Raw genomic sequence first — 23,802 nt, 5'->3', positions numbered from 1 at the left:
ACCCCCTATCTGCCCCTACAACCTCTCCGTCACCATGCGTCAGACTCTCCTGCCTGTTTTATGATTTCAGGGCTCTAGCAGGAATCACCCCACCCTCCCCAATTCCTTCCGCACCTTCCTTGCCTTCCTTGCACTGAGGTTAGCTCTTTGTCAGCTGTCTGGCTTGGTTACAAAAGTTTCTTTGCAGAGAAACATGTTACTTCTTCTGGCCCTCGCTAGGCGGCCGGCATCCAAAACCTTCCCTGGGCACCTGCTGAAAGCCTGGCCCCTTCACGGCCCCGAGTGCTTTTAACGCCATCATTTCCACACGGCGAGCTGCGGAGTCAATAAGCACTCCTAGCCGTGGCAAGGAGCTCGGTGTCAGGCCTGCGTGAAGGCGGCAGGGTAGCGTACTTAGCTGCCAACTGGCTCAGAGTCCTTGGGGATTCCATCATCTAAGTTACTTAAGGTCGGTGTCCGGCAAGGCGCCGTTCCATGCTAGCCGAGCTGGGCAGTAGGGCAAAACGTCATCAAAATGGTCTACAGCACCCGGTGTTCCCAGGAGGTATCCCATCCAAGTACTGTTGGAGCCCAGCCCTGCTTTGCTTCCGAGATCAGACGAGATCAGGCGCATCCAAGGTGGTATGGCCAGTAGACGCTGCTCGATCCATCGCCCGGCCAGCCTTTCTCAGGATCGCTTGGTGGCAAGCAATCTGGCCGTGACGGGGCGGGCTCCGATGCGTCCATGCAAAGGCTGTGCCGTCCCTACAGGTGTGGATTGTTTAGCAGTGATTCTCCGGCCGCATCAGGTGTCTTCAAAAATGGCTCGGCGCAGGTTCTCCTGCAGGCTAAACCCTTCATCGCGGTAATGTGACAGAAAGAGCAAGCTGGACCCGTAACTTGGGGGCGGAGCGAGACTTCCAGGGGTGAATGAAGGAAGAGGGTGAGATGGTTGCCAATGACTTTGAGCTGCTCTTCAGGGGGGAGGGTAGTGTTGCCTGCAAAGGTCTTCTGCTTGGGGTTACCGGTTGTTGCCTCCAGCCACCCGGGAGACGCTGGTCCTGGTGAAAAGGAGCCTAGTATTAAAAGTAAAGAAGCAACAATGCTGGAGTTCCACGGTGATCAGAAGGATGCTGGTATTTTGCAGAGATGAAATAGCGCAAGAGAGAAAGCAAATGAAAAAAAGAAAAGAGAATGAATGTGTGCACTTCTGAAAGGGAATGGAAAAAAGGCATAGAAGAGAGTGCCCCCTGCTGGTGGAAGGAAGGAAAAATCAAAAGCCCACAGCACCTGGCATTCCCAGGCAGTCTCCTATCCAAGTACTAACCAGGCCCAACCCTGCTTAGCTTCCGAGATCAGGCGTGTTCAGGGTGGTGTGGCCGTAGGCAGAGACAAGCCTCTCACTTGCTGCTTTTCTACTTTGACGTCTGGCTGCCGGCTGCCCTTTCCAGTGCTCAGCAAGACCAGGTCCTTTTGTGCTTTCCCTTCTCTTCAATTTTTTTGCTGGCTTCCTTAGAAGGTCTTGTAGACACAACGCCCCACTCAGAGCCGCTGAGCTCACTGATCGGCTGCAGCGCTGTCGACGGAACGTCAGCTTCACGGCCAATGCCACAGGCCGGAAGCAGAGGCGAGACTCACCGGTAGACCCGGGTAGGGTGAGTAGATGGCGGTTAGTTGCTTTCTAATTGCCTGCAGCCGGGGATTAACTTTTAATGAAAGGGAACAATCCCTTTGACTGTCTGCAGCGCGCCACACCTAGGAAGCGCACTCTCACACACAAGCCAGCATGCACACGTGCTCGCACGTGACAACACCCCCTATCTGCCCCTACAACCTCTCCGTCACCATGCGTCAGACTCTCCTGCCTGTTTTATGATTTCAGGGCCCTAGCAGGAATCACCCCCCCTCCCCAATTCCTTCCTTGCCTTCATAGAATCATAGAATCATAGAATCATAGAATGGTAGAGTTGGAAGGGACCTCCTGGGTCATGTGGTCCAACCCCCTGCTCAAAGCAGGATTCACTAGATCATCTCAGACAGATGTCTGTCCAGCCTCTGTTTGAAGACGTCCATTGAAGGGGAACTCACCACCTCTCGTGGCAGCCTGTTCCACTCATTAATCACCCTAACTGTCAAAAAGTTTTTTCTAATATCTAATATGTGTCTCCTCCCACTTAGTTTCATCCCATTGCTTCTAGTCTTTCCTTGTGCAAATGAGAATAAAGATGATCCTTCTACAATTTGACAGCCCTTGACATATTTGTAGACAGCTATTAAGTCTCCTCTCAGTCTTCTTTTTTTGCAAGCTAAACATTCCCAAATCCTGCAACCGTTCCTCATAGGACATGGTTTGCAGACCAGTCACCATTCTGGTCGCTCTTCTCTGAACTTGCTCCAGTTTGTCTATGTCTTTTTTAAAATGTGGTGCCCAAAACTGTACACAGTATTCCAGATGAGGTCTGACCAAAGAGGAGTAAAGACCGATAATGACTTCACGTGATCTAGACTGTATGCTTCTGTTAATACATCCCAGAATTGTATTTGCCTTTTTTCCTGCTGCATCACACTGTTGACTCATGTTCAGTCTATGATCTATTAGTATACCTAAGTCTTTTTCACATGTACTGTTGCTTAGCTCTATTCCTCCCATTCTGTATATGCTTTTTTCATTTTTATTGCCCAGATGTAGTACTTTGCATTTTTCCCTGTTAAAAACCATTCTGTTGGTTGCTGCCCACTGCTCCAGTTTATTTAGGTCTTTTTGAATCCTCTCTCTCTCTTCTCTAGTATTAGCTATCCCTCCTAGCTTTGTGTCATCAGCAAATTTAATCAGTTTACCCTCAATTCCTTCATCTAAATCATTGATAAAGATGTTGAACAATACAGGTCCCAGGACGGAGCCCTGTGGTACCCCACTTGAGACATTCATCCAGCTGGATGTGAAGCCATTTACAACCACCCTTTGAGTCCGATCACTAAGCCAGTTATGAATCCACCTAACAGTTGCCTGGTCCATTGCATACTTGGTCATTTTTTCAATAAGGATGGTGTGAGATACTTTGTCAAATGCTTTGCTGAAGTCAAGATATACTATATCTACAGCATTTCCCTGATCCACCCAGTCAGTGATTCTGTCATAGAAGGAAATTAAGTTAGTCTGACATGACTTGTTAGTTACAAACCCATGCTGACTCTGGTTAATCACTTCATTCTTATCCATGTACTTACATACATGTTGTTTAATAATTTGTTCAAAGATCTTTCCTAGTATAGAAGTCAGACTCACCGGCCTATAGTTCCCTGGGTCCACCTTCTTCCCCTTTTTGAAGATAGGAACAACATTTGCTCTTCTCCAGTCTTCTGGGACTTCTACTGTTCTCCAAGAATTTTCAAAGATTATGGAAAGTGGTTCTAAAATTTCTTCTACGATCTCCTTCAGTACTCTGGGGTGTAATTCATCTGGACCTGGAGACTTGAACTCATTTATGTTAGCTAAATATTCCCTCACAATCTTTCTGTTTACAGATAACTTGGATTCCTCTATTCCTTTAAAAGGACAGTGAAGATCAGTTGATGTTACATTTTCTTTCTGAGAGAAAACAGATGCAAAATAGGAATGAAAAAGTTCGGCCTTCTCAACATCCTCTCTTCCCATTTCTCCATTTTCATCCTGTAAAAATCCTATAGCATCTTTGACTTTTCTTTTACTTTTGACATACCCCCAAAATCCTTTTTTATTGCTTTTGACATCTCTTGCAAGCCTTAATTCATTGTCAGCTTTAGCTAACCTGATACGTGCCCTGCAGGATCTGCAGACTGCATTATAATCTTCTTTAGATAAGCCTCCCTCTTTCCATTTAATAAACATTTCTTTCTTTCTTTTTAGCATGTGTTTAAGTTCTGTGTTCATCCATCCTGGTTTCCTTAAATGCTTCCCATTCTTCCTACTTTTCGGGATTGTTAACGATTGTGCTTAGAGAATCTCATTTTTAAAAATTTCCCATCCTTCCTGGACATTTTTGTCCTTAAGGACATCCAGCCATTGGATCCTTCCTATTCTCTTTCTGAGTCTCTTAAAATCTGCCTTTCTAAAATCTAACCTTGAAGTTTGAGTCTTCACATGTCTTCCTCCTCTAGTTATCCAAAATTCTATAATAGCATGATCGCTGCCTCCTAGGGTCCCAGCCACCTTTACCTCCTCAACCATTTCCTCCCTGTTTATAAGGATTAGATCCAAAGTAGCAGATCCCCTTGTTTTCTCCCCTACCTTTTGGAAGATAAAGTTGTCAGCAAGAGAGGATAAGGATAACCTTCCTTGCACTGAGGTTAGCTCTTTGTCAGCCGTCTGGCTTGGTTACACAAGCTTCTTTGCAGAGAAACATGTTACTTCTGCTGGCCCTCGCTAGGCGGCCGGCATCCAAAACCTTCCCTGGGCACCTGCTGAAAGCCTGGCCCCTTCACGGCCCCGGGTGCTTTTAACGCCATCATTTCCACACGGCGAGCTGCGGAGTCAATAAGCACTCCTAGCCGTGGCAAGGAGCTCGGTGTCAGACCTGCGTGAAGGCGGCGGAGTAGCGTACTTAGCTGCCAACTGGCTCAGAGGCCTTGGGGCTTCCATCATCTAAGTTACTTAAGGTCGGTGTCCGGCAAGGCGCCGTTCCATGCTAGCCGAGCTGGGCAGTAGGGCAAAACGTCATCAAAATGGTCTACAGCACCCGGTGTTCCCAGGAGGTCTCCCATCCAAGTGCTGTCCGAGCCCAGCACTGCTTTGCTTCCGAGACCAGAAGAGATCGGGCGTATCCAAGGTGGTATGGCCAGTAGATGCTGCTTGATCCATCGCCCGGCCAGCCTTTCTCAGGATCGCTTGGTGGCGAGCAATCTGGCCGTGACGGGGCGGGCTCCGAAGGGTCCATGCAAAGGCTGTGCCGTCCCTACCGGTGTGGTTTGTTTAGCAGTGATTCATCCGCCGCATCAGATGTCTTCAAAAATGTCTTGGCGCAGGGTCTCCTGCAGGCTAAACCCTTCATCGCGGTAATGTAACAGAAAGAGCACGCTGGATCCGTAACCTTTGGGCGGAGCGAGACGTCCAGGGGTGAATGAAGGAAGAGGGTGAGATGGTTGCCAGTGACTTTGAGCTGCTCTTCAGGGGGGAGGGTCGTGTTGCCTGCAAAGGTCTTCTGCTTGGGGTTACCGGTGGTTGCCTCCAGCCACGCGGGAGACGCCGGTCCTGGTGAAAAGGAGCCTAGTATTAAAAGTAAAGAAGCAACAATGCTGGAGGCCCACGGTGATCAGAAGGATGCTGGTATTTTGCAGAGATGAAATAGCGCAAGAGAGAAAGCAAATGAAAAAAAGAAAAGAGAATGAATGTGTGCACTTGTGAAAGGGAATGGAAAAAGGCATAGAAGAGATTACCCCCTGCTGGTGGAAGGAAGGAAAAAGCAAAAGCCTACAGCACCTGGTATTCCTAGGCAGTCTCCCATCCAAGTACTAACCAGGCCTGACCCTGCTTAGCTTCCAAGATCAGATGAGACCAGGCTTGTTCAGGGTGGTGTGGCCTTAGGGACAGACAAGCCTCTCACTTGCTGCTTTTCTACTTTGAAGTCTGGCTGCCGGCTGCCCTTTTCAGGGCTCAGCAAGACCAGGTCCTTTTGTGCTTTCCCTTCTCTTCAATTTTTTTGCTGGCTTCCTTAAAAGGTCTTGTAGACACAACGCCCCACTCAGAGCCGCTGAACTCACTGATCGGCTGCAGCGCTGTCGACGGAATGTCAGCTTCACTGCCAATGCCACAGGCCGGGAGCAGAGGCGAGACTCACCAGTAGACCCGGGTAGGGTGAGTAGAGCGTGGTTAGTTGCTTTCTAATAGCCTGCAGCCGGGGATTAACTTTTAATGAAAGGGAACAATCCCTTTGACTGTCTGCAGCGCGCCACACCTAGGAAGCGCACTCTCACACAAAAGCCAGCATGCACACGTGCTCGCACGTGACAACACCCCCTATCTGCCCCTACAACCTCTCCGTCACCATGCGTAAGACTCTCCTGCCTGTTTTATGATTTCAGGGCCCTAGCAGGAATCACCCCTCCCTCCCCAATTCCTTCCACACCTTCCTTGCCTTCCTTGCACTGAGGTTAGCTCCTGTCATACGTCTGGCTTGGTTACACAAGCTTCTTTGCAGAGAAACATGTTACTTCTGCTGGCCCTCGCTAGGCGGCTGGCATCCAAAACCTTCCCTGGGCACCTGCTGAAAACCTGGCCCCTTCACGGCCCCGGTTGCTTTTAACGCCATCATTTCCACACGTCGAGCTGCGGAGTCAATAAGCACTCCTAGCCGTGGCAAGGAGCTCGGTGTCAGGCCTGCGTGAAGGCGGCAGGGTAGCGTACTTGGCTGCCAACTGGCTCAGAGGCCTTGGGGCTTCCATCATCTAAATTACTTAAGGTCGTTGTCCGGCAAGGCGCCGTTCCATGCTAGCCGAGCTGGGCAGTAGGGCAAAACGTCATCAAAATGGTCTACAGCACCCGGTGTTCCGAGGAGGTCTCCCATCCAAGTACTGTCCGAGCCCAGCCTTGCTTTGCTTTCAAGATCAAACAAGATAGGGCGTATCCAAGGTGGTATGGCCAGTAGACACTGCTCGATCCATCGCCCGGCCAGCCTTTCTCGGGATCGCTTGGTGGCGAGCAATCCGGCCGTGAAGGGGCGGGCTCCGAAGGGTCCATGCAAAGTCTGTGCCGTCCCTACAGGTGTGGTTTGTTTAGCAGTGATTCACCCGCCGCATCAGGTGCCTTCAAAAATGTCTCAGCGCAGGGTCTCCTGCAGGCTAAACCCTTCATCACGGTAATGTGACAGAAAGAGCAAGCTGGACCCGTAACTTGGGGGCGGAGCGAGACGTCCAAGGGTGAATGAAGGAAGAGCGTGAGATGGTTGCCAGTGACTTTGAGCTGCTCTTCAGGGGGGAGGGTCGTGTTGCCTGCAAAGGTCTTCTGCTTGGGGTTACCGGTGGTTGACTCCAGCCACGCGGGAGACGCTGATCCTGGTGAAAAGGAGCCTAGTGTTAAAAGTAAAGAAGCATCAATGCTGGAGGCCCACGGTGATCAGAAGGATGCTGGTATTTTGCAGAGATGAAATAGCGCAAGAGAGAAAGCAAATGAAAAAAAGAAAAGAAAATGAATGTGTGCACTTGTGAAACGGAATGGAAAAAAGGCATAGAGGAGAGTGCCCCCTGCTGGTGGAAGGAAGGAAAAAGCAAACGCCTGCAGCACCTGGTATTCCCAGGCGGTCTCCTTTCCAAGTACTAACCAGGCCCAACTCTGCTTAGCTTCTAAGATCAGGCGTGTTCAGGCATGTTCAGGGTAGTGTGGCCATAGACAGTGACAAGCCTCTCACTTGCTGCTTTTCTACTTTGAAGTCTGGCTGCCGGCTGCCCTTTCCAGTGCTCAGCAAGACCAGGTCCTTTTGTGCTTTCCCTTCTCTTCAATTTTTTTGCTGGCTTCCTTAAAAGGTCTTGTAGACACAACGCCCCACTCAGAGCCGCTGAGCTCACTGATCGGCTGCAGCGCTGTCGACGGAACGTCAGCTTCACGGCCAATGCCACAGGCCGGGAGCAGAGGCGAGACTCACCGGTAGACCCGGGTAGGGTGAGTAGAGCGCGGTTAGTTGCTTTCTAATAGCCTGCATCCGGGGATTAACTTTTAATGAAAGGGAACAATCCCTTTGACTGTCTGCAGCGCCTCACACCTAGGATGCGCACTCTCACACACAAGCCAGCATGCACACGTGCTCGCACGTGACAACACCCCCTATCTGCCCCTACAACCTCTCCGTCACCATGCGTCAGACTCTCCTGCCTGTTTTATGATTTCAGGGCCCTAGCAGGAATCACCCCCCCCTCCCCAATTCCTTCCACACCTTCCTTGCCTTCCTTGAACTGAGGTTAGCTCTTTGTCAGCCGTCTGGCTTGGTTACACAAGCTTCTTTGCAGAGAAACATGTTACTTCTGCTGGCCCTCGCTAGGCGGCCGGCATCCAAAGCCTTCCCTGGGCACCTGCTGAAAGCCTGGCCCCTTCACGGCACCGGGTGCTTTTAACGCCATCATTTCCACACGGCGAGCTGCGGAGTCAATAAGCACTCCTAGCCGTGGCAAGGAGCTCGGTGTCAGGCCTGCGTGAAGGCGGCAGGGTAGCGTACTTAGCTGCCAACTGGCTCAGAGGCCTTGGGGCTTCCATCATCTAAGTTACTTAAGGTCGGTGTCCGGTAAGGCGCCGTTCCATGCTAGCCGAGCTGGGCAGTAGGGCAAAACGTCATCAAAATGGTCTACAGCACCCGGTGTTCCCAGGAGGTATCCCATCCAAGAACTGTCCGAGCCCAGCCATGCTTTGCTTCCGAGATCAGACGAGATCAGGCGTATCCAAGGTTGTATGGCCAGTAGACGCTGCTTGATCCATCACCCGGCCAGACTTTGTCAGGATCGCTTGGTGGCGACCAATCTGGCCGTGACGGGGTGGGCTCCGAAGGGTCCATGCAAAGGCTGTGCCGTCCCTACAGGTGTGGTTTATTTAGCAGTGATTCACCCGCCGCATCAGGTGTCTTCAAAAATGGCTCGGCGCACGGTCTCCTGCAGGCTAAACCCTTCATCGCGGTAATGTGACAGAAAGAGCAAGCTGGACCCGTAACTTGGGGGCTGAGCGAGACGTCCAGGGGTGAATGAAGGAAGAGGGTGAGATGGTTGCCAGTGACTTTGAGCTGCTCTTCAGGGGGGAGGGTCGTGTTGCCTGCAAAGGCCTTCTGCTTGGGGTTACCGGTGGTTGCCTCCAGCGACCCGGGAGACGCTGGTCCTGGTGAAAAGGAGCCTAGTATTAAAAGTAAAGAAGCAACAATGCTGGAGGCCCACGGTGATCAGAAGGATGCTGGTATTTTGCAGAGATGAAATAGCGCAAGAGAGAAAGCAAATGAAAAAAAGAAAAGAGAATGAATGTGTGCACTTGTGAAAGGGAATGGAAAAAAGGCATAGAAGAGAGTGCCCCCTGCTGGTGGAAGGAAGGAAAAAGCAAAAGCCTACAGCACCTGGCAATCTCAAAAAAGGGGGAAATGTTAAATGGTTAATTATGGAAATTCATTTGGAATGTTAATCGATAATCATTTTTCTGAGTTCTATGCCTCAGCCATCGTGTCTAGTTGACATGCGCTATTTGTGTGTGTATTTTTGGTTCACTACCATATGTAGAACAGGTGTCCATACGACTGGCTATAAAAGCCCATGGTACAGAAAGGGGGGGCTCTCTTGCTCTGCCCACCCCACAAGACACAGAATCTTCATGCTGAGAAGCAGATGACATGTAGGCCTGGACACATGCTGGACAAAGACATGATTTACCAGCCAGGATCCAAGGAAAGATGGGTGAATCTCAACAATTAAGCTAATTATGGACAAATGGACAATTACTTTATAACTAATTATTGTATGTACCTGCTGCAATCTGATTCTTTTTAATGGACAATCCAAGAATAAATAGATACATTTTTTATAAGAATATCGTGATATTGATACTTTGAGAAGTCCTCAGTAGAAAAAAATAATACAGGAAGAGTATTATTTTACAATGGTGAGCCAGCCAGTCCTGTTTTTTTGTTTTTTAAATTAAGTAAGTGAATTTCTTCCGTGAACAAGGGGGGAGTCCTGACGAGCTGAACAGCTGTTGTTCACGTGTCAGTAAATTCACTAGTTTGTCACGAGAAGCAGAAAGGACCTACAGACTGAGGAAAGACAGGAAGCAGAGGTACTAACAAGGAACAGAATCACACAGGAAAAGAATCAGACGAACTGAAGACAGGACGTGCTGATAAAGAGAAGCCAAGGAATCTTAAGGTAAGCAAAATATGGATATAATTTCTTCTTTTGCTAAACAAAGTAATATTAATTTCAAAGGTAATGTAGGAGATGACATAGAAGTTTTGTGGCTCAGTTTATACAAAGAATGTGAATTGCAGAATTTACAGTTAACTTCTAAATTGGTAAATAGAGACAAACAGAAATTGAGAAATATTCTACATTTGGTAGATTTTTTTCATAGTCTTGTGTTAGAGATTTCTAAGCAGGAAAATAGTGTAGAAGTGTCAGACGGTGATACTGATTCTGACTGTAATGTGGAAAATGAACAAGAAGTAAGACACGTGTCTGTAACTGAAGGTGACCTTGGGTCTGACCAAGAGACGGACATACAGAAGCCTGACATGGGAGGAGACATGACTGACATACGAAAAACCGACATACTAGGTGATGTGGGAGGAGACATGAGTGACGTAGGAGGAACGGACGTACAAGAGCCACTAAAAATATCAGAGAATTCTGGAATTACCCAGGCTCAACTCCAAATTAAAATGAGGAAAAATTTGCTGAAATTATACAAAATCATGCCAAAATATGATGTCAAAATCCATGCCTGTAGAAATTCAGAGACATTTGAGAGCTTCTCTGATAAGTTTGATTTATCCAATGAGGAGAGGAATCAATTATTTAAAATATGGATTCCTGTGACATTGTCCAGACGTTTACATTTAATGCCCTGTGAAAATGACTCTCCTAATGGATAGGAAAATGATTCGGACAGATTAAGATATTTGATTTATTGTGTCACAAAGGATTTTCCCAACATAGAAGATCTGCAGAAACTAAGGTTTGGTAGGAAGGAATGTACATATACATGCATGTCCATATTTGAACGGTTGTACAAAGCTCTCATCAAAAATGGAAAAGTACAACATATGATAACAACTTTTGTACAAAAATTCAAATTCCTAAATTCAGTTTCCCAAGTTATGGCATCACAAAAAAATTCATTATTTGAATGTGCGCAGATGCTGGATTTTGTTAGAAAACAAGAGAATCGTGAAAAGAAAATAAATCAAGCTAAATTTATAAAACCAGGAAAGGTAAAATCTTACCAAAAGCCAATATCAAACTCTCCTAGACTGAGTCATCCCCATAGTGAACTCTATCAAATACGCAGAAGATTTCATATATGTTATAAGCCATATCAGCCAGTGCAAAGATCCATCTCTCCACAGAATGAGTTAATTCTCAGTCAGAACTGTGATTCTCTAAAAAGGAAAATGGCTGAAACTGATGGACAGAGACAGGTGAGACGACCAACTCACTGTGACGTAATGTAATGTGGACAGAAGAACAGGCAGTTCTCTGAGGTTTTGAAGGATAGAAAAATGTCTTTCCTAAATAGGGCGTTCCTGGAGATATTTGAGAGAGACAGAAGATTTGGTTTAGGGAGTGGCTAAGGAAAAACTGTAATTATAATGTTGTATCAAAATGTAATACAATGTCTCAATATTTATTTATAATCTCATACAGTAAAATTGTAGTTACATAGTTTCTAATAGTTCATATATATATATTTATATATATATATATATATATACACTTGTCTAAGTAGGGATTGCGTATAATTGTATTTATATATACGTTTATAAAATATATATATATATACAGTGCCTACAAGTAGTATTCAACCCCCTGCAGATTTAGCTGGTTTGATAAGATGCAAATAAGTTAGAGCCTTCAAACTGCAAACGAGAGTAGGTTTTATGAACAGAAGCATAAATCTTACAAACCAAAAAGTTATGTTGCTCATTTGAATTTTATTAAATTTTAAACATAAAAGTGTGGGTCAATTATTATTCAACCCCTATGTTTAATATTTTGTGGAATAACCCTTGTTTGCAATTATAGCTAATAATCGTCTTTTATAAGACCTGATCAGGCCGGCACAGGTCTGTGGAGTTATCTTGGCCCACTCCTCCATGCAGATCTTCTCCAAGTTATCTAGCTTCTTTGGGTGTCTCATGTGGACTTTATTCTTGAGCTCCTTCCACAAGTATTCAATTGGGTTAAGGTCAGGAGACTGACTAGGCCACTCCAATACCTTGACTTTTTCCCTCTTGAACCAGGTCTTGGTTTTCTTGGCTGTGTGCTTTGGGTCATTGTCTTGTTGGAAGATGAAATTACGATCCATCTTAAGATCCTTGATGGAGGAGCGGAGGTTCTTGGCCAAAATCTCCAGGTAGGCCGTGCTATCCATCTTCCCATGGATGCGGACCAGATGGCCAGGCCCCTTGGCAGAGAAACAGCCCCACAGCATGATGCTGCCACCACCATGCTTGACTGTAGGGATGGTATTCTTGGGGTCGTATGCAGTGCCATCCAGTCTCCAAATGTCACGTGTGTGGTTGGCACCAAGAATCTCGATCTTGGTCTCATCAGACCATAGAACCTTGAACCAGTCTGTCTCAGAGTCCTCCAAGTGATCATGAGCAAACTGTAGACGAGCCTTGACATGATGCTTTGAAAGTAAAGGTACCTTACGGGCTCGTCTGGAACTGAACCATTGCGGTGGAGTACGTTACTTATGGTATTGACTGAAACCAATGTCCCCACTGCCATGAGATCTTCCCGGAGCTCCTTCCTTGTTGTCCTTGGGTTAGCCTTGACTCTTCGGACAAGCCTGGCCTCGGCACGGGAGGACACTTTCAAAGGCTGTCCAGGCCGTGGAAGGCTAACAGTAGTTCCATAAGCCTTCCACTTACGGATGATGCTCCCAACAGTGGAGACAGGTAGGCCCAACTCCTTGGAAAGGGTTTTGTACCCCTTGCCAGCCTTGTGACCCTCCACGATCTTGTCTCTGATGGCCTTGGAATGCTCTTTTGTCTTTCCCATGTTGACCATGTCTGAGTGCTGTTCACAAGTTTGGGGAGGGTCTTAAATAGTCAGAAAAGGCTGGCAAAAGAGATCTTTAATCCACACATGTGAAGCTCATTATTTTTGGTGCCTGAACTACTTCTTAATACTTTAGGGGGACCAAACAGAATTCTTGTGGTTTGAGGGGTTGAATAATAAATGACACTCTGAATTAACTTTTAACGTTTTAAAAAAACAAAAAAACAAAAAAAAAGTTGCTGCAGTGCATTTCCCACTTCCAGGCTGATCTACAGTATAAATGTCACAATGCCAAGTTAATTCCGCATGTGTCAACCACCTAAATCTGCAGGGGGTTGAATACTACTTGTAGGCACTGTATATATTAATTAATAAATTAGAACTTCATATATATAAATTTAAGTAGCAATATTTTGAATTACATTAGAACCAACCAATATATGTATAAGATATTTAAATAATTCTGTTTCTGTATGAATTTGATATTTAATTTTATTTTCTTATATTTCCTTAGAGTTTTCATTCCAAAGCAGGATTTGATCAAAGAACTCTAAAATTGATTTATTTCTTTATTCACACAGGAAGTGAAAAAATTGCATGATTTTATGTGTATAACATTTTAAAATAATAACAATATATCTAGTTGAACTATAATAAATATGTAATACTTATTAATTCTTTTGTGTTGCTAATATTTTCTGTGCATGAAGTGTTCGTGCAAATTAAAGTAGCTTTACAGCATGACGTGTGACAGCTGCGGCCTTTGAACTTTGAGCTAATAGTATAGGATCCCATTCATTCTATTTTCAACTGATGTAACTTAAGACCCGGCAGCCAGTGAAAAAAGAATCTAAGACAAGAGTTTTTTCAAGTGTCTGAAATTCCAGTGACTTACTCTCATATTATATAATATGTACTTGGGGAATATTCAAAGAAATATAAAGATATTCAATTGATATGGCAATGCGCATTAATAAATTGGGATACAACAATTTTGGGTTAAATATATATATATATATATAAAACTTCATATGTGGAATGTTTGAGTTGAACAGATCTGTGAATGTCAGAGTGAAGGTGACAGATGAGTAAATCAGCAGCTGCTAAGTGTGATTGATGTGACAGAGGCCTCGTATGTTTGTATGTTTGAAAAAATAAAAATGTTTCTTTATGTGAAAGTACAAAAATATATTTAATTCTGAGGAAATTATAATACATAATTAGGTATTATCTACATATATATATTTCTATATTTCTTTAATAATTATTATTTCTTGATTTAACTAATAGTGGATAAGGGCAACCACACATCAAAATGGTTTACAAAGCAAATTTATATTTAGAATAATTTTCCACATGATAATATTCTTGAATAACTATAATATTATTTTTAATGGTTACCTAAATAGGCACACACCTCTCTTTAGTCAAATCTATGCTACTCATCGATATGAAATTCATGCACAATATTTCTAGAAGAATAATTATTTTTAATTTGGTTCTGATATATACATAAATTTTATAAAATAATATTTTTGGTATTAAGGGGGAAAATGTGTTTTTGATCCTGATTACATAATCACTTTTGATCAATACTTATTTTCCACACATTTTAATAAAGAAGAAATAATAATAAGGTACTATGGTATAATTAAGAAGGGTATTACATGCAAAGTTGCATAATTTAATATTTTTTGGTGGTACAAGGTTATGACAAATATGAAATCATCCAGATAATGGAGATATAAGGGTATTTTTTATGGAGAATATAATTACTCTGCATTTGTCATTAAAATTTAAAGGCCTTATTTTTATTTTTATTCTTATTTTTACTCTTAATTTTATTTTTCATTTTTAAAATTTTATTCTTACTTTATACTTCTTATTTTTCTATTTTTTCATTTTTTAATTCTCATTTGATTTTATTTGAGTTCAATATCTCAATTGAGAAAACACATTAATATTTAATTAAGTAATGTCTAATACAAGAGTATTGCTTCATTAAATATATATTGCTAAGGAAAAAAATGTTTACATTTTCTGAGTAAACACAACAATTCATTCATTCATTTATTCATTCATTCATTCATTCATACATAAATATATTTATTCATTTTGGTTCAGGAGTATACATTCTTTGATATTATTGGTTTAATAAAGATATAAAAACTTGTTTTTTCAAAATACACTGACACCTATGGGTTGGAAAAGGTAATTACACCTATGACATAAAAATGTTCTATCATATGGAGAACTTGATTGATAATGAATTATTATCTATTATTGTTTATTATTCCAAACATAATTTATTTTAATATTTTGATAATAATTAGATGGATATTACTGATTGCTATGGTACGCTGTGATATTATAGGTTAGGAAAAACTGCCAGATTTGGTATCAGATTAGGGAATGAAGACTTCAATCAAGACATCGCAATTATGAATTCTATCTTAATAAAGACTTTTAATTTTTATAAATCAAAGAGATTCTCAAAAGTTACAAGAAGAAGCAACTGATATCCGGACGTCTCAGAAGGTAACAGGTGTGAATGCTGAGTGTTATAATAGACTGTGTCTATTACATACGATACAATTCACACCACTGATCACCAGGACGGCAGAGGACGATGATCCTCTATGTACTGTGTTGTGTTCAAGTTTCATCACGTTCCACTGGTTTCTTATCACCTGCAACGCTTCAATGAAAGCTGGTGAACAGGTAATACCTGGCATATGTGTCCTGTATATAAAGTACTGAGTACTGGTTATGGTGCTATATAAAGCAGGAAAGTGTCAAGTTAACCCTTGCTTTACTGACCAAAGACTTCACATCTGTTCCAAAAGTGACACGAGACCAGTGCGGACACACGGAAGATTCCAAAGACGATCCAACATAAGTCCAGGTGACACTGCACAGATATTAAAGCTACATTTCATCCATGGACTTTGTTTTCTTATCAACTGACACACATGATCTTTCTAATAAAGAGTACAGTTTATGGACTGAACAATAATGAACACAATTATGGACTGTACAATATCTACATGCTGTAATTTATTTCAAAGGAGTTTTCATCTAAAGACTGTGTTATAAAAGAACCAAGAAGAAGACGAGACGACGACCCGATGACATCAGATGATGACGATTGAACCCGCGATTGCTTCAATTTAGATATAGGGAAGTATAATTATACATATTAAATGAATATTAGTCGCGGCTTACCATAACATCAATTCACATCATTATATAACAATAATCCGATATTGATACTATTATTACTATTATTATTATTATGGAAATTTAATGATATTGCCAAGGAAGAAGGAAAGAAAAAATGATTGATGAATGTATCTTCTTTTGAGATTTTTCAGTTAAAGTCCTTTTATTCTCAAAAAAGGGGGAAATGTTAAATGGTTAATTATGGAAATTCATTTGGAATGTTAATCGATAATCATTTTTCTGAGTTCTATGCCTCAGCCATCGTGTCTAGTTGACATGCGCTAGTTGTGTGTGTATTTTTGGTTCACTACTGATAGGAAAATTAGTATACCATATCAATTAATCCCTTTTAATATAACCCTTTAACACTCCTATAAACCAATGTAGTAATATATGCTGCTTAAACAACTAAATTATAATAACATTAATCAATAATCTCTAAGCAAAGATGTAAAGTTTACCCAAGCCACTGTGGAATTTGCAGGGGTTGCTTATCTTAGTCAAAATGCCCTTTTAAGGTCAGGTTGATCTAGGGAAAGCACATTGACCAACAAAACAGGTACATTGCATCAAGTAATTATATAAGTACATAGGTAAGTATTTTATGTAATCGCCTGATTACTAATGATTGGATGCTAGTTGTTTATATTGTAAGATGATTGGTTATGTTATAATCTTCCTATGTCCCACCTACTATGTACAACCCACAATTTATACTATAAGAATTGTGCCCCAATACAATGGAGGCAGTTCTGTTCTAATATTGATCAGCGCTCTTGTGGCTACAATAAAACTTTCTTTAATCTGCAGAGATAGTGTGTGCACTCATCCTTTGGGAGACTGAGACGTTATTCCATATCAGTTGGTGCAGAAACCCGGGACCTCACGCCGCTACTTTGGACGGGAGAATTGCAAGCTGTATGCTGGCTGGACAGGTGGATCACTACTACAAAAGCGCGCTGCAGGTGAGAATTCCCTGTTGTTTGGGTGGTCATCCACTTTGGCCTGTCTGTAACTTCTTGTTCCTGTCCAGTAGCGTCTGAGGTATTTATTTTAGCCTTTATTTTATCCACTCTCCCAAAGGGTATATAGTAAATGTACGTAAGGTATTAGAGTTTATTTCAATGTTATAAAGTTTTACTGTCATGTAAATATTGCTGATATTTCTGGTCTGTTTCCTGAGAGAGCTGTGTAATATACTATTGTTACTATTGTTTACCTAATCAATATATCACTCACACTCACTGCCAGTTTCTCCTGTTCAGTGAACGTTTCACAAGCACAAGCTAATGAGACGGGACAGTGGTATTAATATTGCACAGCACTCTGAGCAAACATATTGGAATAACCAGATAAAAATTACAAATAAACATACGGTTATTGTCATTAATTGTTTGAACTAATAACTTAGTTTAGAAAAATAAGTTTGAAAAGTGATAAGAAACTTAGTATCATTCATATATATATATATTTACACTGAATATTGTTAACTCATAAGTTGGTCTGACGAGACCCACATTTATTTCCTGTAATAAAATAACTCCAAAGAGGAAATGGGGAATGTCCATAGCAATTGTGCTAAACCCGGCAAAACCCCACAGAAGGAAATTAAATGTGTACAATACTCAAAAGGGAGTCCGATGATTGATATGATTGATACATATGGGCAACCAGCATTCAATATATGGACTTGATGGAGATCTGTTTTGCCTGATCTACCAATCGAAGGCACATTAGATATTACTCTATTAAAGACTATATCACCTTGCTGTATCAGTGAGGAAGAACAGAAAATGTACTGTTCTTGGTTAGATGTAACTGCATCTACCACTAATCCAGTATCCGTGACTCCTCTTATGCCTCGTGCCCCACCATCATATTATTCTAGTAAACCAAAATTATTAAATATGATGGATTGTGATGATGAACAAATGATAACCTGCATGGCCCAGAGCCTGATAGACCAAGCCCGGGCTGCCAGAGTTGCACAAGCAGCTCAGCCTTATGCATCCGTAACCACACCTTCTCCATTGCAAGCTTCTGCCCCAATAGGTCCCGATGCACCTTTATCCATGATCACAGATACTGGTTTTATAAAAACAAGCCCATCATCATCTGGTGCTAGTATAGATGAGAAGGTGCATGAAGGAACACTTGCTAGGACCACTGTAGTAAGAGAAGAATTATACCCAAATAGGGAATTGGAAGAATATTCTGACAAAACACCAATAATAGATAAAAATTATACCAATGTAAGCACAGATAACATTATAACTGAAGGTAGAAGGCGCCTACAAAACAATCCCCCTGCTCAAATGTACCCCATGCAAGAAATCACAGGCCCAGGTAACCAGTCATGGAAGATGAGAAAACCTTACACTTGCACTGATTTGTTTGAGATAAATAAGCAAGTGGGTGAATATAGGAAAAATCCCAGAAGATCTTGGGAAATGTTAGATAAGATCTTTCATACACATCAACTATATGGTCAAGATATTCTACAAATCTTGCATACTGAATTTACACCTGCAGAGGTTGTAGAATTACTTAAGAATACTCAATATACTGGACCTAATCCAGAGTTCAAAATTGATGAGGTACAAAATCAGTGGGATAAAATTCGTCACAATTATAAGGAAATGTTTACGCAAACCCCTGATTGGAATACTATAAGCAATATACAACAAGGGTCAACTGAATCAGTAAGAGAGTATTATCACAGATTCAGTCAGTTGGTGAAAGATCAGAGTGGTGAAAAAAGTCTATTTGAAGTTCCTGAAGTAGCTATAATTCTTATCCAAACATTTGTTGATGGGTTAACTAAGGTGTTAAAAAGCAGATTAACCACTCAGATGCCTCATTGGAAAACTTTAACTATGGATAGTGTGTTAGCTGATTTATATCATCACGAGAAAAATCTAGAGGGGGCACAAAAGAAAAAGGAAGAAAGATTAATGCAGTTACAAATATCTGCTACAGAGAGAACTCTGAAAACCACAGGCACTGCTAACAAGGATGACAACTCAAAAGGGAAGGATTTTAGGTGTTTCAATTGCAATGGGAAGGGTCACGTTGCCAGGTATTGCAAGAAACCAAAGAAACAACAAAAGCAGGAAGAAGATAAACAGAGTTGACTAGATGATAGTGAAACTGTGCAATATATGGTTAACCCTTTAATGCCTTTAAACACTTCTTCCTTTTCCTCTAGAGAACCAGTTTTACACTGTGAAGTGGCAGGAGAAACTGTACCTTTTCTCATTGACACAGGTGCTTCAGTGTCTCTAATTAATGATAACTCATTCCTTCCCAAAACAGGAGAAAAATTGAAAATGGTTGGAGTCACAGGAAAACCTAATTTTCTTTCTATTTCAGATCCAACTAGGGTTACTATAGGTCCCATTACAACTGAACATTCTTTTCTGTTGTCAGCAGATGCCCCGATAAGCCTTCTGGGACGGGACCTGCTATGTAAACTGAATTGTACCATATTTTGTACCCCGGATGGAGTACATTTACAGGTACCCAAGGGTCATACGGAGGATGCAGTGAATTTATTGTACATGAGTCCAGATACCATATTGGTCTCCAAAATATTGGATCCGGCGGTAGAATCAATGTTGACAAAGGTCCCACCTAAATTGTGGAATACTGATTCTACTGAGGTTGGTAACATGAATCATGTCCAACCTGTACAAATTGACTTAAAACCTCACTGTATCCTCCCCTGTAAACCTCAATACCCATTAAAACCAGAAGCTGAAGTTGGCATAGCCCCAACTATTAAATCACTCTTGATACAAGGTGTGTTGAAGAAAATTCAGAGTCCATGTAACAGTCCTATTTTCCCCATCAAGAAACCTGGTAGTAAGGGACAGTGGAGGATGGTTCAAGATCTAAGGACCATAAATTAAGTGGTTGTACCATTACACCCAGTCGTTCCAAATCCAGCTACTATCTTAATGCAGATCCCAGCAAATAGTTCTTATTTTTCTGTCATAGATCTGTGTTCCGCTTTCTTCTCCATCCCCATTCACCCTGACTCCCAGTACCTTTTTGCCTTTACTTACAGAGGACAGCAGTATACATGGACTCGGTTGCCACAAGGTTTTCTAAACTCACCTACCATCTTCAGTCAAGCACTCAGTAACAACCTGGCAGATCTAGTGCTCCCATGCGGATCCATCTTGATTCAGTATGTGGATGACCTGTTGCTGTGTTCTGTTTCAAAAGATGAGAGTCTGGAAGATACAGAAGCCCTTCTGTGCTTTCTAGCAGAAAACGGACACAAAGCAGCACTTGCCAAGTTGCAACTGTGCCAGACTAAGGTAGTATACATTGGACACTGTTTGACAAAAGGACTAAGACATCTCTTGACAGAAAGAGTAATGGCCATTAAACATATGACCATTCCCTATAACAAGAAACAGATGAGACAGTTTTTAGGGATGGTTGGATACAGTAGACAGTGGATTCCTTGTTTTTCTTTATATTCCACACCACTGTATGCCCTTACCAAAGATACTGTCCCAGAACCTTTTGAGCATACAGAGGAAGTTCAAACTGCTTTTGTAGAACTGAAGGAAGCCTTGATCTCTGCCCCTGCTCTTGGTTTACCCAATTATGCTCTCCCTTTTCATCTTTTTTGCCATGAAGTACAAGGGCATGCTCAAGCTGTATTGACTCAACGTCATAATGATGCTAACAGACCAATTGCCTACTACAGCTCAGAACTAGACCCGGTTGCATGAGGAATGCATGCTTGTCTTAAGGCCGTTGCAGCAGCAGCATTTTCTGTGGAGAAATCTGCAGACCTGGTTCTCATGCACTCCTTGATTGTATGGGTCCCCCACTCTGTGTATGCACTGCTCAACTGCCAGAGGACCAAGCATGTCACCCAGGCCAGACTTACCAGATGGGAAGTGACACTCTTACAGCCAAGTCACATCACTTTACGCAGATGTTCCCAGTTGAACCCTGCTACTTTACTACCATATGAGACACTCTTGTCTCAGAGAGAGGGAGTGAATGGTGAGACTGGTGAATTTGACACAGACAGTGAGTTTGACAGAATGGCATGCCCTGATGAACATGATTGTGTACTTCACACGCAAACATTGACACTGCCTAGGGCAGATTTACAAGAAGAACCGCTGCAAAACCCAGATCTGGTGTTTTACGTTGATGGAAGTTGCCACAGGCAAACAGACACAGGAGAATTGAATTCTGGGTTTGCAGTAGTGGATGACCACAATGTGGTCCATGCTGAAGCATTAGGAACACCACACTCAGCACAAAGAGCAGAACTAATTGCACTCACAAAAGCATGCCAGCTAGCAGAAGGACAACGTGTTAACATTTATTCAGACTCAAGGTACGCATTTGGTGTAATACATGATTTTGGTACTATATGGAAAATGAGAAATTTTCTCACTGCTAGTGGTTCTCCAATAAGCCACTCAGGAGAAATTGCTCAGTTACTTGATGCAGTGAATCTCCCAAAGGAGATTGCTGTCATCAAGTGTCAGGCTCATACCACTGGACAAGATCCAGTAGCAAAAGGAAACAACAGAGCTGATGCAGCTGCAAAAACGGCAGCAAGCAAAGTTTTAAACACCCATATGATGAATCTGATTGAAATCCCAAATTGGGAAAAACTGCAAACAATGCAAAATAATTGTTCTCCTCAGGAAAAGGCCCGATGGAAGGACATAGGATGCACCCAGGATTCAGAAGGCCTCTGGAGAAATGGTGAAGGTAAACCAGTGGCCCCAAAATCTCTGCTGACAGCGTTAGCAGATGCTGCACATGGTTTAACCCATGGAGGCAAAACCGCGATGCGAAATTTGGTATATACGTACTGGTGTGCACCAGGTTTCACAGTTATTGCAAAAAGAAAATGTTTGTCTTGTCAAACATGTCTCCAGCAAAATGCTGGAGGAGCTGTGAAAGCCCCACCTTCTCACCTCCCATCAACCACGGGTCCTTTCCAAATTCTGCAGATTGATTACATTCAACTGCCTAAAGTTGGTAGATTGCAATATGTCTTGGTATGTGTTGATCAATTCTCAGGGTGGGTAGAGGCTTATCCAACAGCCTCACAGACAGCAGAAATAACTGCTTCAAAGATATGTAAGGAATTTGTGTGTAGATATGGTATTCCACAGATAATATCTAGTGATCAAGGTCCTGCATTTACAGGTAAAGTGTTCCAAAAAGTATGTTCAATGATAGGAGTAAAACAACAATTGCATACTCCTTATCACCGACAAGCTAGTGGGAAAGTGGAAAGGTATAACCGAACCATAAAAGAGAAACTAGTAAAATGTTGTAAAGAAACAGGTATGAAGTGGCCAGATGCCCTACCTTTGGTATTAATGGATATCAGAATAACACCACGAGGTCTTTACAGTTATCACCTTTTGAGATTCTGTATGGCAAGATACCTAATCACCCACTTTCACCCCCAGAAACTGCCCAGGCTGCTCAGAATACCTTGAATGTGGACTACGTCTTACGCTTGCAAAAACAACTAAAAGACATTGCCCAGAGTGAACATCTACAGCAACCACAAGTCACTTTGTCCTGTCACGAGGTGCAGCCAGGAGACTACGTGTTGGTACGTAAATTCTTGAGATCTGGTTTCCTTACAGAACGGTGGGAAGGTTAATACCAAGTCCTGTTGACAACCCCTACCAGTGTTAAGGTAGAAGGAAGAGGGACGTGGATCCACGCATCTCACTGCAAAAGAGTGCAACCCACTGCCGAGACGACATCTTCATCTGCGCCAGATAAAGAAGATCCAGCTGACATCATCTGTACCACACACCCTGAGCTGCACCCCTAAGTAAGTTTTTGTGGTCTGAGACAAAGCAGAAATACGCTTCTCTCAGGCTGCCACCTAAGTCGCTGCTGTAACAGCTGAAGATAATTCCAGCGCTGTTCTTCCATCGCGTGAAGTGGATAAAACAAAGAAGATGTCACTCTATGAGCAGTTATATGGACCACATGCGAGCAAAAGACTCTGGGGAGCGGTGATAGGCCTATGTAGTCTTTTGGTGATAATGGTGTGTTTACACAGTTTAAGTGAATGTTCTACGTCCACAGATACTGATAATCCAATAATACCACTAGATCCATTCTTGGGAGGGAGGAAGAAAAGAGGTATCCCAGATGTTCATGACTGTATAGAGTACTATTGTAAACCTAATGGTTATGAAGCCCGGTGCATAGTTTGGTGTTTTGATGATAGAGAATTCCTTCGAGGTAAACGGGAGTTACATGAACACCTACAAGAGCCCTGGGACAATAAATTGTTAAATATGCATGACACTATAGCCAAGCGCACAGGAACTAAAGATTGTTGGATATGCACTCTGTAGCATCGGCGTCTCTGCCCCGTTCTAGGCAGAGACGCCGTCCCTCTCACCTCCCCGCTCCTGGCGCGGCGTCCTCCAGCGCTTCTCTCCCCGCTGCTTCCGGCACGCGCTCCTTCCCCGGCAGTGTGCTTAGGGCGCGCGTGCGCTCCCCCTCTCTTAAAGGGACCGCGCGCGCCGTCCTAAGGAGTCCCCGGCCAATTGCCGGAGGACCTCCCATATAAAAGGCACCTCCTCCAAAATGGAGGTGCCCGAGCAATGTTGTAGCACTGTTCACTACTCTGCTTCAGCCCTCAGGTCCCGTTTCCAGTTACCTGCCAGATACCTGCCAGATTCCTGCCAGTCTGCTGTCTAATTCCTGCCTGTTATCCTGCTACCTGCCTGCTAGCCTGAGGTCTGAAGGTCTGCCTTCCAACTCCTGTCAGTCTGTCTAAGGACCTGCTTGCCCGCTCACCTGGGAGCGCTCATCTGCTGCCTGTCTGCTAGCCTACCAGGAGGCTCTGCCATCACG

General features: G+C 43.0%; 7 pseudogenes; all 7 read right to left on the bottom strand.

Moving 5' to 3' along the window:
* Positions 1 to 516: 516 nt before the first annotated feature.
* LOC141268553 (5S ribosomal RNA) lies at positions 517 to 636 on the bottom strand (annotated as a pseudogene).
* A 621-nt stretch (positions 637 to 1,257) lies between these two features.
* LOC141268203 (5S ribosomal RNA) lies at positions 1,258 to 1,366 on the bottom strand (annotated as a pseudogene).
* Positions 1,367 to 4,682: 3,316 nt separating this feature from the next.
* On the bottom strand, positions 4,683 to 4,802 carry LOC141269644 (5S ribosomal RNA; annotated as a pseudogene).
* Positions 4,803 to 5,422: 620 nt separating this feature from the next.
* On the bottom strand, positions 5,423 to 5,541 carry LOC141269677 (5S ribosomal RNA; annotated as a pseudogene).
* A 940-nt stretch (positions 5,542 to 6,481) lies between these two features.
* Positions 6,482 to 6,601, bottom strand: LOC141269313 (5S ribosomal RNA; annotated as a pseudogene).
* A 621-nt stretch (positions 6,602 to 7,222) lies between these two features.
* On the bottom strand, positions 7,223 to 7,341 carry LOC141270098 (5S ribosomal RNA; annotated as a pseudogene).
* A 941-nt stretch (positions 7,342 to 8,282) lies between these two features.
* LOC141269386 (5S ribosomal RNA) lies at positions 8,283 to 8,402 on the bottom strand (annotated as a pseudogene).
* Positions 8,403 to 23,802: the final 15,400 nt, after the last annotated feature.

Source organism: Phyllobates terribilis, unplaced genomic scaffold, assembly GCF_046119375.1.
Source record: "Phyllobates terribilis strain yellow unplaced genomic scaffold, ASM4611937v1 Scaffold_4__5_contigs__length_816908805, whole genome shotgun sequence".
In the NCBI taxonomy this organism is placed as follows: domain Eukaryota; kingdom Metazoa; phylum Chordata; class Amphibia; order Anura; family Dendrobatidae; genus Phyllobates; species Phyllobates terribilis.
This window is presented reverse-complemented; position numbering and strand designations above follow the sequence as displayed.